Source organism: Podarcis cretensis (genome assembly GCF_951804945.1).
Source record: "Podarcis cretensis genome assembly, chromosome: 5".
Classification (NCBI taxonomy): domain Eukaryota; kingdom Metazoa; phylum Chordata; class Lepidosauria; order Squamata; family Lacertidae; genus Podarcis; species Podarcis cretensis.
This window is the reverse complement of record NC_137174.1, coordinates 71,271,465-71,285,600: the sequence shown is the minus strand read 5'-3', so window position 1 is coordinate 71,285,600 and position 14,136 is coordinate 71,271,465. Positions and strand designations below refer to the sequence as shown.

General features: G+C 43.1%; 1 long non-coding RNA gene across 1 annotated transcript; it reads left to right on the top strand.

The window, feature by feature from the left end:
* Window positions 1-4,325: 4,325 nt before the first annotated feature.
* On the top strand, window positions 4,326-6,958 carry LOC307216220. Its single transcript, XR_013839007.1, has 2 exons — window positions 4,326-4,514; window positions 4,972-6,958. It is a non-coding gene; the product is annotated as an uncharacterized lncRNA (long non-coding RNA).
* Window positions 6,959-14,136: the final 7,178 nt, after the last annotated feature.

The window sequence follows — 14,136 nt, the reverse complement described above, 5'->3', positions numbered from 1 at the left end:
TGTAAAACACAATAGAAAGCAGGGATCCACAAAGGCCTCCTGCGCTTTGCCATTATCCTACAAGTAGCCATGACCTGTGACAGCCTGCAGTGAGCACAACTTAACCCTTTGCTCTTTCTCTCAAAATACTCCATGTCACCCACTTGTCGCTGACAGTCAAGGATTTAATTTCCACAGAAATATTTACAAGCACTTCTCCTGCAGGATATTTCTTCCCTTCCCCGCTTCCATATTCCCAAGGCTCAAGGGATTGCGGCATTAAGTCATTACTCTTGGGATGTAAGGGAAAACCTCGGCCTTTTCATCTCAGAGGCTTTCAGGTTCTAGCGGGATGTTATACTACAAAACTAGCCGGGTTTTGAGGTCCCACTAATAATTAGCAAGAGGAAAATACCATGTTTCTTGTCTAAGGAAAGCAGGCAGGTTTTGAGTGGGAGGAAAGAGACTTTTGTGTGTGTGTGATTCACATAAAGGAAATGTGGCTTGTTCCTTGTGCAGTATCTCAGAGCTAAAAAAACCTGAGCTTTAATAATAATAATAATAATAATAATAATAATAATAAATAAATAAATAATGATAATAATTTATTACTTATACCCCACCCATCTGGCTGGGCCTCCCCAGCCACTCTGAGCAGCTCCCAACAGAATATTCAAAACACGATAATACATCAGTCATAAAAAACTTGATGTCATCACTTGAGATGATTTTCAGGGGGTACTGGGGAGGGCAGAAGGAAGGGCCTTGGTTGAAATCACCTCCCATTTTCTTCTATTTGAACAACAACAACAACAACAACTTATTATTTATACCCCCCAGCTATATGGGTTTCCCCAGCCACTTTGGGCTGCTCCCAACAGAATATTAAAAACACGATAAAACATCAAACATTAAAAACTTCTCTAAACAGGGTTGCCTTCAGATGTCTTCTAAAAGTCAGATAGTTGTTTATTTCGTTGACATCTGGTGGGAGGGCATTCAACAGGACGGGCGCCACCAACGAGAAGGCCCTCTGCCTGGTTCCCTGTAACCTCAATTCTTGCAGTGAGGGAACTGCCAGAAGACTCTCAGAGCTGGACCTCAGTGTCATGGCTGAACGATGGGGGTGGAGATGCTCCTTCAAGTATACTGAAGTTTGAATCTTACCTCTGCTGTGTACTCAATAGGCAGCCTTAGAAAAGTAACTGTATCTAGCCTCAGCATCTCATTTGCAATATGAGGGATAATAATACCTGTAAGGTTGTTGCATGGGTTGCAACTCAAAAATGCATTATAAAAGAATAATACATGGGATGCTTTGAACATTTGAAGCTGCTACATAGGTTTATCATAATCACCATCTTAGTAAGAGTGATTCACTTCAGGGGCAAAATTAACTTTATGCCTAAGGGTTTTTCACACATCTACTACATGGAGGCCAATGTGGTGTAGTGGTTAGAGTATTAGGCAAGGACCAGGGAGAACCTGGTTCAAATCTCCACATAGCCATTAAACTCACTGGGTGACCTTGGGGCAGTTCCTTCTCTCTCAGCCTAACCTACCTCACAAGGTTGTTGTTGTGAGGATAAAATGGAAGGGGTTGGCTCTGTAGGCCTCCTTGAGGTCTTTGGAGGAAAGGTGGGTGTAATGGTTCTAAGGGGGTTGCTCGTGCGTAAGTTGCCGCCACTCCTGGCTAGGTTGCCTGGTTGAACCCTTTCTCTCTGGACAGCCTTGCACTCGTGGCTGTCTCAGTCGCTGGCAGAATCCGTCAGTGGGCGTTTCTTAAACTTCTTCCAGCAAAGAAGTTCTTTGACACCAAGTCTCCTCCTACTCTCCCTGCGTGGAAGTCTTCTGCGCAGGGAGGGAGTGGACAGCGGAGTACCCGTGCTCTCCCCACTGGTCTCCGGTGAAGAGTCCTGGAGCCTTCTCTCCGATTCCCCCATCTGCCCCCCTTCACCCCTGGTGTTACGCTGATTTCCTTCCCCAGCGGATGGGCTGCCTCTTTCCCTGCTAGGACCCTCTCCGGCATTGCTCTGGAGCCTTCCCTCCGCCTCCAGCTCTGATGGCAGTTCCCTGACATTCATCTTCTATTTATTTATAAAAGTATACTGCCAGCTCAGGTAAAATATCAAGGCTGTGTGCAATATTCACAAGTACAACAAAACACCATAAAAACAATACACTATAACCACTGAAATGACTGGCCGAAGAAGAAAATTCAAGCAGCTGCATAGGCCTGCTGGCACAAAATTCCATGGCAAGGATGCTTGCCAAATCTCTGCTAGAGGAGTGTTCCACAGCATGAGATTGGTGACACTAAATGCCCAACTTCCAGCTAAGGCCAGTTGGGTCTCTTTAATACCAGGTGACAACAAACAATGGGTTATCTCAGAGATGGAGCTGGGATATATAAGGTCTCTGACAGCCTTACATTATCCTGTTTAATATTAGCACAAGTGCCTTGAACCTGGCCTGTTAAATAGAAGAATAAAAAATAATTTAGTTAAACAAGAATGATTTTTATTAATAATAGCAAAGCAATAATAATTAAATTAAAAACAACAAGGCTTTTCAGTTTAACACGCTGTGTTAAGGGCTTCCCATGTTCACTCAGGTTCCAGAATACCAGAAAATTGCAGCTGTTAAGAGTCATACATTTAGAACTCGTGTTACTTAGGCAATATGGATATGGTATATGTGGTTCGTTCCATCTTCCCCACTGCCTTGGAGCTGGATGGCTGTCATTGGCAAACCTGAGTTCCAGATTTGTCCATTCTTTTAGTAGACACATGGAGTCTATGCAACTGAAGCTATCACGCAACTGTAGCTACAATTCCATGTTTCAAGCAACCAACACCGTACACATGGAATCTATCTGTTCAGAAGTGTCACTGAGATATTGCACAATCCTCTTCACAGTTAAAAGGAGAAAGCGGAGAAGGTTTGAGATGTCTGGGGAAATTGTTTGGAGGGAAAACCCAAGAGAGGCCTCAGTGGTAGTGAATAGACATTCTGCACATGTTCTGATATAGCAATATAGGAAACTTCCTTATATTGAGCCAAAGGAGTACCCCTTGTAGCTCAGTATTGTTTGCACTGACTTTCAGCAGCTCTCCAAAGTTTTAGGCATGGGTCTTTCTGAAACCTGGAGGCTGAAAGAGCAGTGTGTGGCTGTTTGCAAAGGGCCTTTCAAACAGCCCTGCACTATAAGTCCCAATAGTTGGGGCTTCGAAGTGCAGTGTCACTTGATGTCAGTCTGATGTCAAGTGAATGTCAGGTAAGTGGCTCTGCCCACCTATCAAATTTGACCCTCAAGGGGTTGGGAGATAAGAATCTGGACTACTGGCCAAAATGTGTTCTTCACCCCTGATTTAAACAGGTTTACTCTGAGTATTACTTAGCTGGATGCAGCCCAATATCTGTGACGTCTCCTAATCTGGATTCGGCCTAGTAAAACTGCTGATTAATGCTGTATTACTAGTTGCTTGGCAGAGCCACTGCAAATGGAAAAAAAATGTGTGTATATGAAAGATGACTTTGTATCCTCTTTGTTTTCATTACTAATATTTATTAGATTTGTATCTTTATTAGATTCACAAGAAAGATGTACGTTAGGCTGAGCCTGAGACCCACTTGCTAAAGCAACGCAGCAGGTATCATAGCAACAGAGCTGAGTGTAGATTTTCAACATCCAAATACACTACTCTAGCCACTGGATTCCTGTACAATGGGAATCAACATACCAAGAGAATACTAGTAACCATTACATCTGGAGCACATGTGTGAAGCTGCCTCCAGTCTGAACACATGCATAATTGCACTGAAAACAATGATAATATTAATACAGACTTCAGTGCTGAATATATTTATTTGCAGATAAATCCCGCAGGGTTGAACCCTCTAAGCCTGACTAAGCATGAATACAACCCACTGATTCTGAAATTTCAAGCAACTATGTTTAGGACTAAGGTCTCAGAGTTTAAATTTTATCAGGGTGTAGATTTCTATGTATAATGGCCGTCTTCAAAGTTTTCTTTTCAAGGCATCTAAGGGAAAACTGCATGTTACATGCAATTCCATAACTTTACACCAGGGGTAGGCAACCTAAGGCCCATGGGCCACAAGCGACCCATGGGGGTCATTTAACCAGCCCACGAGCCGCCCCTGGACCAAGCCGCCCGCTTGGCGAGTCCCTTCCCGCTGCGCTAAACCAGCGCAGCGTGGCGCGGGGACTCACTTCTGCTGCACCGGAAATCATACCTGCACAGATGCAGATGCCTGAAATCATGTCTGCACAGATGCAGATGCTGGAAATCACAGGGGCATACGCTCACACACACACGTAATCCGGCCCACAAAGGGATCTCTGCTGGAGTGAACCAGCTCAGGCGAGGTAAACCTTGCCAACCCCTGCTCCACACACACACACTCTTTTGGGTGGGGCCTAATTTGAGCAGAGAATAGGATGAGTAGTTAACAATTTTCCTGGTGGCCATTTTCCCACTCCAAATATAACCCTGCAGTTCCTTTCCCATGTTCTTTTTTTTAAAAAAATTCTTTTTATTAATTTTCACTTGAATCACCAAAAAGAAAAACAAATCAACAGTTACAACAGTTGCAAAAACCACCCAAACACAAAAAGAAAACTAAATAAATATCTAAACATAACATGTAAATAATATCAATTTCCATTACGTTTCTTTTTCTTCTCATTTATATCTTTATATCTTTAAATATTTAAATCATTCTTCTACACACCTATTGACTTCCATCCCTCCCGGTATCAGGCTTCTTAATATAAGTAGTTTATTTCTCCTGCAGTTGATAATTATAATGATTTGCACATCGTAAGATCTATATCAGTCCTGCTGTAGTTTTTAGGTTCTTATAGTTCCCTTCAATGTAAATCATAAATTTATTCCAATCGTTAATAAACTTTGTATTTTTTTTGGTTTCTAATTTTTTGTGTCATTTTTGCAAGTTCTTTCCCAGGTTCTAATTGCAGGTTTGTAAGGGATTTGAAATATTCATTTGGAGTAGAGAGAGAGAGAAAAAAGGCAGCATAGAACAGATTAAGCACCATTCAAAACTTTTCCTCTCTTGAGTCTGGTTTTCATTCATTTTTTTTTAAGTACAGCCATTGTGACTTTGCACTCACAGTAGGATATATCTAGGCCCTCTATTTATAGCGAAAGTTAGAAGAAGGCCAGTGCATGTGAGAACAGACTGATTTATTCATTGGGGCTGATTTTACCATGAGCTTATTGAATGCTCCAACCTGTGTCAAGATCTCAACTGACCACATTCTGTCTCAACCAACTTTGGGACAAATATGCAGGATTTGGGAAGTTGCTCTTTCAACAGTTGTCAGAAAATAAAAGCTTTCAGAAGACCAGTCCAAAACCAGTCCAACCCTATTTGTTTTTCAGCAGAATTTGACCCATTGAGTCTAGAACACAAATCCTTCATTTGACCTCATCTTCCCTCAGCCACAAATATTTATTTATGTTAGGAAGGCCTGGAGATCGGCTTTGCTGGGCTGGTGACTGTTTACACTGTCCACTTTAACTTTGGACCAGTGCCTATCTTGAGAAATGCCTGATTATCAGGCGACTGAGACCCACTAAGAGCTTCACAGCATTCCTTGCTAAAAGAGGAAACAATCAAGGGACTTATCCTGCTTCCAGCCAGGTCGACAGAGGGGATGGGAGGGGGAATGTGAATGGGATCAGGTCCCAAGTCCCTAAATATCCTGGCTGGTTTTTGTTTTTGTTTAATGCAAACTTTGAGTTCCTAGGAGAAAGCAGCAGCGACATGAACAACACAGCTTTAGCCTCTCTCATCTCTCAGTGTGTTCTGAAGCTTCTGGAAAAAGACCTGAATGCAGGGAAAAATGCCACGAAGGAGAAAACACCAAAATACAAACCATATGACAACGCCTATTTCTTCATTCTCTTTGTCATGTTGTTTTACTCTTTCCTGGCGTTGACTGTCTTTTTCGGTTATGTTCGCTCCAAGAAAGCCATTTCAAAGAAAGATCCTTACCAGGAGTTCATTGAGGATAAGGATCGAAGCAAGAAGTGGAACACGAGCCGGCCAGTGGTGGTGAAATTTGACTTTGAAGAGGAGAGCATTCTTTGAAGTACTTAAAACCAAAATGCTTTGCAAACTGTACTGGACTGTCTGTGTCGTCTACATGTCAAAGGAAGGTCTGCACACATCTCCTTCGATGACGTCCAGCGCAATAAGTAAAACCACTGGCTAGAAGTAGGTAATGGAAAGAAGCAGAAGAAGAAGAAGTAGAAGAAGAAGAAAAAGTTCACCATTCATGGGAATTAGTTTGTTTTGTGGAATGCCGTTTTTCAGAGATAAAGGAGTACGTGTATCTGTTTTTATGCCGCAGAAGGAAAGTGAGACTTGCCATTCTCTGCACAGCTTGTGGGTGCAGCTGGAAGAAACAACCCTCCAGAGCCATCTTACTCTGTGTTATTTATCACCATATCTAGAAAAGGGGGGAAGAAACCAGTTCATGCACATCTGCATGATGCACGCACAGAAAGGACATGAAATCTTCCAATCGAGTTTTAGCACTTGTGAGTTTTACTTCTCTGGGAGAACCATCTGATCTCCATCTTTGTAGAATAATGCATTAGACTTTCATAATTTAATTAAGCATGCCATCAACACCTCTGCTATCTTCACTTTTTTATATTAAATACATATCATGGCAAAAAAAGGCAGCCAAAATGTAATGAAAAAGTATTTGGAGGGAACAATTGTCTGGGCTTTAAGTGATCTCTATGCCTCTTTTTTCCAGACTTAGTTAGTGGTCAATATATCTGATTGCATATAAAGCAGAAATGTCTGTCTAAAGCTGAATGCACCCCAAATGTTGTTTAACTTGCTGAGAATCCAACATGATGTTTCCTTTTAAGATTTATTGTGCATATTATTAAATATAATTTGATTTGCTTATTCAGATTTGTAGCCTTTGTTGCAAACATGTTGCTTATTAGCATGCCAAAGAATCCATGGAACACACAGATCTGCATGATAATTGCATTGTTTTGTGCTACGAAAACAAGAATTAAGGCAGGATCATTTCCGGAAATATATTTTTGCTCTTTGCTTAGCACTCACAGAGAATGCAAACCATATTAAAAAATAAAATAAATCTGAACTCAAAACTGCTTTTTCTTTGAAGGAGAAATAGGGTTGAATTTCTATACATTTAATGGCTAGCCCCTGCCTCAGAGGATTCAGGAAAGCAGAAAATGGTTCAGCTCATTTATGGTGGAATTTGTAAAGAGATTTCATAATGATTTTCTGTACAGATTTAATTTTGTCAAGTGGAAATATTTCTTAAACTCAAGGAAGTTAAAAGTTCTTGGCTCCTGCAACCTGCCCCCCACTCCATATCATCATAGTCATTTTATTTTTATGCCACCTTTCCATGGTTAAAATCATGCTCAAGGCGACTTACAGCAGGAAAAGATTTACATAATTACCAACATAACAAAAGTAGTCATATACAATAAATAAAAAACATCAAAAGGTACACAACCAAGCTGAACAATTTTCACATAAATCATAAGATCTAAAAAAGATACAAAAGTTAATATCAATAGCAACAACAAAAGAGCCCTAACAAAACAGCCTAAACAATACCTTAGTCCATTCAGCAGCTTTTGTAGCTGGAGTCAGTCAGGGCTCCATGCTCCCGGGCCAGATGGAAAAATAAAGCATCTGTGACTCCAGATGGGAGAGTTACATAGCTGAGGCACCACCACAGACAAGGCCCTACACTGTGTCACTAAAGAACAAGCTGCCCTCATCTGAGAGATAAGTAGAACAGAAGCAGCGGACCTAGTGGCGTAGCGTGGGGGGTGCAGGGGGGGCCGGCTGCACCGGGCGCAACATCTGGGGGTTATGGTTAGAGGGCGCAAATCCACGGGTTAGAGGGCGCAAATCCACGGGTTAGGGGGTGCAAATTACTTGCCTTGCCCCGGGTGCTGACAACCCACGCTACGCCACTCAGCGGACCCATTAGGGAGCAGCCACTATACTAGATTCCTGATAGGCAGGGTGGGAAGGCTGGCAATTTGGTGCTCCTGTTAGTTAGTTGCACTATGCTGGCTGCCCCACTGCCTTGCCTCTTCTGCTAAACAACAATGTCTGACTAGCTGGGAAGCTAGTATAGCAGCTCTATTCGGCCTGCTAAGCCACTTCTGGAGAACAACATTCTGTACTACTGCTACTGTCATAGCCCAGGGAGAATGACATGCTGAGAGGTGCTCTGTCAGAGACCCAGGTCTCAAGTTGTTTGCATGTTAACATTAACACCTTAAATAGACAACCAGTGCAGGTTCCTTCAGAATGGATGTTATATAAAGTCACCCCAAAGTTCTAGACAGGATGCTTGCAGTGGTGAGGCCACCTTCTTGATCCCTGCCCATCATGACTGATAAAATCTAGGAGGTGGGGATTGACTGGGCGACTCCAGGGAGTGGTCAATGACTCATCACAGGAGTGAGGTATGCTCACCACCTTAAAAGAGGCAGTGGTGTGATTCCTCCTAAAGAGGTCTTCAGAGTTTGGGGGAAATTACCACCCAGTCTGTAATATTCCTTTTCTCAGCAAGGTGATGAGGGTGGAGGCCAGCCAACAGCAGATATGGCTGGAGGAAGTGGATCCTGGATCCATTGAAGTCTGGTTTCAGATTGAGTTTTGGCACCAAAACAGCCTTGGTCTCCCTGATTAATGATGCACCAGTCAGGAGAGGGTGGAGGAGGAAAAGAATACAATCCTGTTGGTTTCCCTTGACCTCTCAGGCTGGGAAACAGAACTGATTGAAAATCCACTATTGAAATTGTAGCTCTGAGGGGAATAGGGGTCTCCTAACAAACTAGAGTTCCCAATATTCTTTGGAAGAAGCCATGTCTGTTTAAAGCCACGTCTGCTTTAAGTACATATGGGGCCTCCTTCTTAACAGCTACAAACATATAACATTTAAATAATAAAAAACTAACAAAAGCTTCTCAATAAACACAAAATGAAACGAAACAATTCCCAAATAATTCACAACATGGTTTAGCAACAAGAATGATGAAAAATAATGCATTACTCAACTTAATTATTGACCCCTACAAGAACTCCTAAACAAAACCCCATTTCAATAGTCTCCATGTACCCTGAGTAGCAGGTCTTTCTGGATGAGTAACAAGATGGTTTGGGCCCTTTCAGCCATAGGAATAGCTTTTGAAGCATGAGTAAGTCTGGTGTCTGCCCTCCCAGGCCAGGTGGAAATAGGCCAACAAAGCAGGGAGCAGACCTTATAGGAGTGACAGGTAAGATGGCCTCTCTTAGCAGAGTTCAGGGTCACAATCCAGCCAGGCAAACACACTTGGGGTGCAAAGCAGGACCAGCAAAGGGTGTAGCCTAAGGAGACATCATGTGGCCTGGACAGGGATGTAAGTGTCAAATAGTCAGTTCTGGAGGTCAACATTTGGCCCCTGACTTGAGGTGCCCTACTTTTGCATTAAACACAGAAGTGGACATTCTTTCCCCAGGTCCAGGCTAAAAATGTACATGGGTGAGTTTCACTCCTGTGAAATTCTGTTACTTTTAAAGCTATTAGCAAAGACGTGAACTGGAACTATTCCCTGCCTTAAAACACTTCCTTGCATGGAATTTGCTGTTTATGATTACCCTTGGTTTAAGGTCCCCCTGCCAGTTTTTTGTCCACATGAATGTTCCTGTTCAACCCAATTTGAATTCATTTCAAGAGTAAGATTTTATGAAACACTGCATCAAAGGCTTTACTAAAATCCAAATATGTATATCTACCACTTTCTCTTCATGCCCTAATTTCATAATTCAATCAAGGAATGTGTGCATATGCACACACACACACACACACACACACACACACACACACACATCTATACATACACTGTGGTAAGATTTCCTGCCGATACACTATTGTTGCTGAAGGCATCTGGTGCCTGGTAGTGAATTAGGGCTGTTTCTTTTTCTCAATGCTATTGCTTTACAGTTTCTTCATAGCATAATTGCTCTCCATTTTAATGTTTTTTACATTGCATATTCTGTTCCTTTCTCTAATAAAAGTAATTGTAGCATAATGTTGAACCACCTCTACAGCTTAGATCTTGGGAATACCTTATTTTGTATAACTTGTAGTTGCTGAGAGTATGGTTGGCATCTGTCTGTCTCTAGGGACAAAGGAAGAGTATGCCTTTGTGGGGGAAGTCAAACTAACAATTAAACTTTTCTTTAAAAATGTACAAATTTAAAAAATGAGATACAAACACCAAATTTTTGCTAAAGTGATAACCAGATATATACAAAGAGACAATCAATTTTCATGATTTTTATCATCATCTTCTTTGGTATCACTCATAGTCGAGTAAGATTGTCTTTCATGAACACGGTCAGAAAATTAGCTAACCCAAATTGAGCAAAACACCTTAAGAAGAGAATGAGATGTCTCTCACCAGGTGTCAGCAAAAGGTGGCAAGTGGAGCTCAGACAGAGACAGCCATGAGACATTGGCAGATGCAGGCAGAAGAAAAAGGGTTTGAATGGATCCACAGACAGACACAGGCAGTAGCTGCAGATCCATTCCAGACTTTTTCTGCTGCCTTCATCTCTCTCTGTCTGCCTCCTCCTTCTCCCACCTTTCTCTGTCCCCCACAGCCATTTTCCCACAGGTCTGGGCAGCTGAGGGAGCTGGGTCGCTGCTCTGTACTTTCTCCCCCTCACCATGATCCCTATTCTTTTTTTCAAAACAAGAATAACATTAGGATGTTCCTGGGCACACCTGTCACACCCTGTGCACATGCCTATGATTGGGCCCCAACTTGTACAGAGACTCTGTTGCATTAGAACCTCAGCCTGGTTTTTTCCAACCCCAATATGCAATGACTTGGACAACACTTCAGGACTTTCTAAAAAGAAAATCTGGAACTACCTGGTGTCATGTGATTATAATCTGCGCACAATGCACCACTGCAATACACCTGCACATTTTCCTGGTGTGTACACAGTGGCAGAGGACCCCTCTCCGTCACTTGGGGCAGGACGCCGAGGGGCGGGGTGAAACTGCCCGGTGACACATGCACAATGTCTGTATGGATTAATAATAATAATAATAATAAACCTTTATTGTCACTATACCACCTGTGTGCAGTGAAATTAAATGAGCCCCCCTCCCCCCTACACATACACTCAGTCTTGTTTGCGCTCTGTGTGCTTGTCAGAAGTCATAGAATCATAGAATCATAGAGTTGGAAGAGACCACAAGGGCCATCGAGTCCAACCCCCTGCCAAGCAGGAAACACCATCAGAGCACTCCTGACATATGGTTGTCAAGCCTCTGCTTAAAGACCTCCAAAGAAGGAGACTCCACCACACTCCTTGGCAGCAAATTCCACTGTCAAACAGCTCTTACTGTCAGGAAGTTCTTCCTAATGTTTAGGTGGAATCTTCTTTCTTGTAGTTTGGAACCATTGCTCCGTGTCCGCTTCTCTGGAGCAGCAGAAAACAACCTTTCTCCCTCCTCTATGTGACATCCTTTTATATATTTGAACATGGCTATCCTATCACCCCTTAACCTCCTCTTCTCCAGGCTAAACATGCCCAGCTCCCTTAGCCGTTCCTCATAAGGCATCGTTTCCAGGCCTTTGACCATTTTGGTTGCCCTCCTCTGGACATGTTCCAGTTTGTCAGTGTCCTTCTTGAACTGTGGTGCCCAGAACTGAACACAGTACTCCAGGTGAGGTCTGACCAGAGCAGAATACAATGGCACTATTACTTCCCTTGATCTAGATGCTATACTCCTATTGATGCAGCCCAGAATTGCATTGGCTTTTTTAGCTGCCGCGTCACACTGTTGGCTCATGTCAAGTTTGTGGTCAACCAAGACTCCTAGATCCTTTTCACATGTACTGCTCTCAAGCCAGGTGTCACCCATCTTGTATTTGTGCCTCTCATTTTTTTTGCCCAAGTGCAATACTTTACATTTCTCCCTGTTAAAATTCATCTTGTTTGTTTTGGCCCAGTTCTCTAATCTGTCAAGGTCGTTTTGAAGTGTGATCCTGTCCTCTGGGGTGTTAGCTACCCCTCCTAGTTTGGTGTCATCTGCAAACTTGATCAGGATGCCCTTGAGTCCATCATCCAAGTCGTTGATAAAGATGTTGAATAAGACCGGGCCCAAGACAGAACCCTGTGACACCCCACTAGTCACTCTTCTCCAGGATGAAGAGGAACCATTGATGAGCACCCTTTGGGTTCGGTCAATCAGCCAGTTACAAATCCACTCAGTGGTAGCATAGTCAAGACCGCATTTTACCAGCTTCTTTACAAGAATATCATGGGGCACCTTGTCAAATGCCTTGCTGAAATCAAGGTAGGCTACATCCACTGCGTTCCCTTCATCTACCAGGCTTGTAATTCTGTCAAAAAACGAGATCAGGTTAGTCTGACATGACTTATTTTTCAGAAATCCATGCTGACTATTGGTGATCACAGCATTCCTTTCTAGGAATGCTGGTGGAGATGGATATATCATGGGAACATAAACAAATAAAATTTCAGGATAATTTCGGAGGAAATGCTACACAGTGTAATATGTACTCAAATCCTTGAATTCCTTTTGCATGTTAATGTTTGAATCTTCTGAGCTTGTAGGTGGCTAGCTCGCTTTTGTTTTGCACGATGAATAACATGTCACAAAATGCACATGAAGTTATTGTTCAAATGACTTTATTTTGCCTCGAAACAATTCAGATTCCTCTTCTGTTGGAGACACTGATCCTGAAACAGCCAGGCTACTAAAGCCATTAAACGGAATTACTGGGCTAATTACTCAGGCTTGGAGAATTTTATAGTAATAACCATTACTGCAGTCTGTATAAATTAGGCTGCAGTTTTAACCTCCACGCTGCTGGAGGGGATTACAATCCAGTGGACTGTCTCCACCTGCTGACCTCCACTGAGCGGAGGCTTCTGCTGCTGTGGAAAACACAAACACCCACCCACTGCAGTGCAACCACAAAAAGTGTGACAGAGGCATGCTTCTTCTGGTGGTTTTTTCATTAGGGTCAGCCAGCTGAGGGGCCCAGAACATAGTGTTTCATATAGGGTGAAGCTGGGGTGGCCAGGTATCCTGCATCCTAAGCTGATCTAGAGACTCAGCTACATTGGCAAAGAAAAAGCGCTTTATATGCGTTGTATGCAGGTGGCGCTGTGGGTTAAACCACAGAGCCTAGGACTTGCCGATCAGAAGGTCAGCGGTTCGAATCCCCGTGACGGGGTGAGCTCCCATTGCTTGGTCCCTGCTCCTGCCAATCTAGCAGTTCGAAAGCACGTCAAAGTGCAAGCAGATAAATAGGTATCGCTCCGGCGGGAAGGTAAACGGCATTTCCGTGCGCTGCTCTAGTTCTCCAGAAGCGGCTTTGTCATGCTGGCCACATGACCCGGAAGCTGTATGCCGGCTCCCTCGGCCAATAAAGCGAGATGAGTGCCGCAACCCCAGAGTCGGCCATGACTGGACCTAATGGTCAGGGGTCCCTTTACCTTTACTATGCATTGTATACGTATTATAACACTGCGATACCAGGATGGCGCGGTGATGTTCCGTTTTTGCCAACACGATTTCTCAGACAAAGTTTACAACACATTTAACTGAAACACTTCTTTGAAGTGTCTAGATCCAGCCTAGGTCACGGAAAGGGCTCCACTGCAGGCTACTCTAAAGACAGGAGCTGGCACAGCATAAATGTGAATTTTAGCACTAGTGGCAGGGCTTTGAATGCAGTGGAGGTTCCAGAGCTCTATTCTGCGCCAAGGTAGGGTTGCTCTGCCCAGTAGATAAGGGTTACTGCAGCCTTTGTTGCTGCACAGTGTACACACTCAACAAGAACATATGAAGAACCCTGCTTGATCAGTGCAAAAATCTGTTTGGTTTGTAAGCAAGCAAGGTGCTTCCAGACATCCCTAAGGAATTCTGTCTTTACACATCAGATGCTGCAACTATTCTAGAACCATGCTTCATATTAATGCAAAATGAAATACATTATTTCCCTCCCCCCACTCCATTATTGAAGGGTAGCATTTAGTTGGGAACTGCAAAGGAGT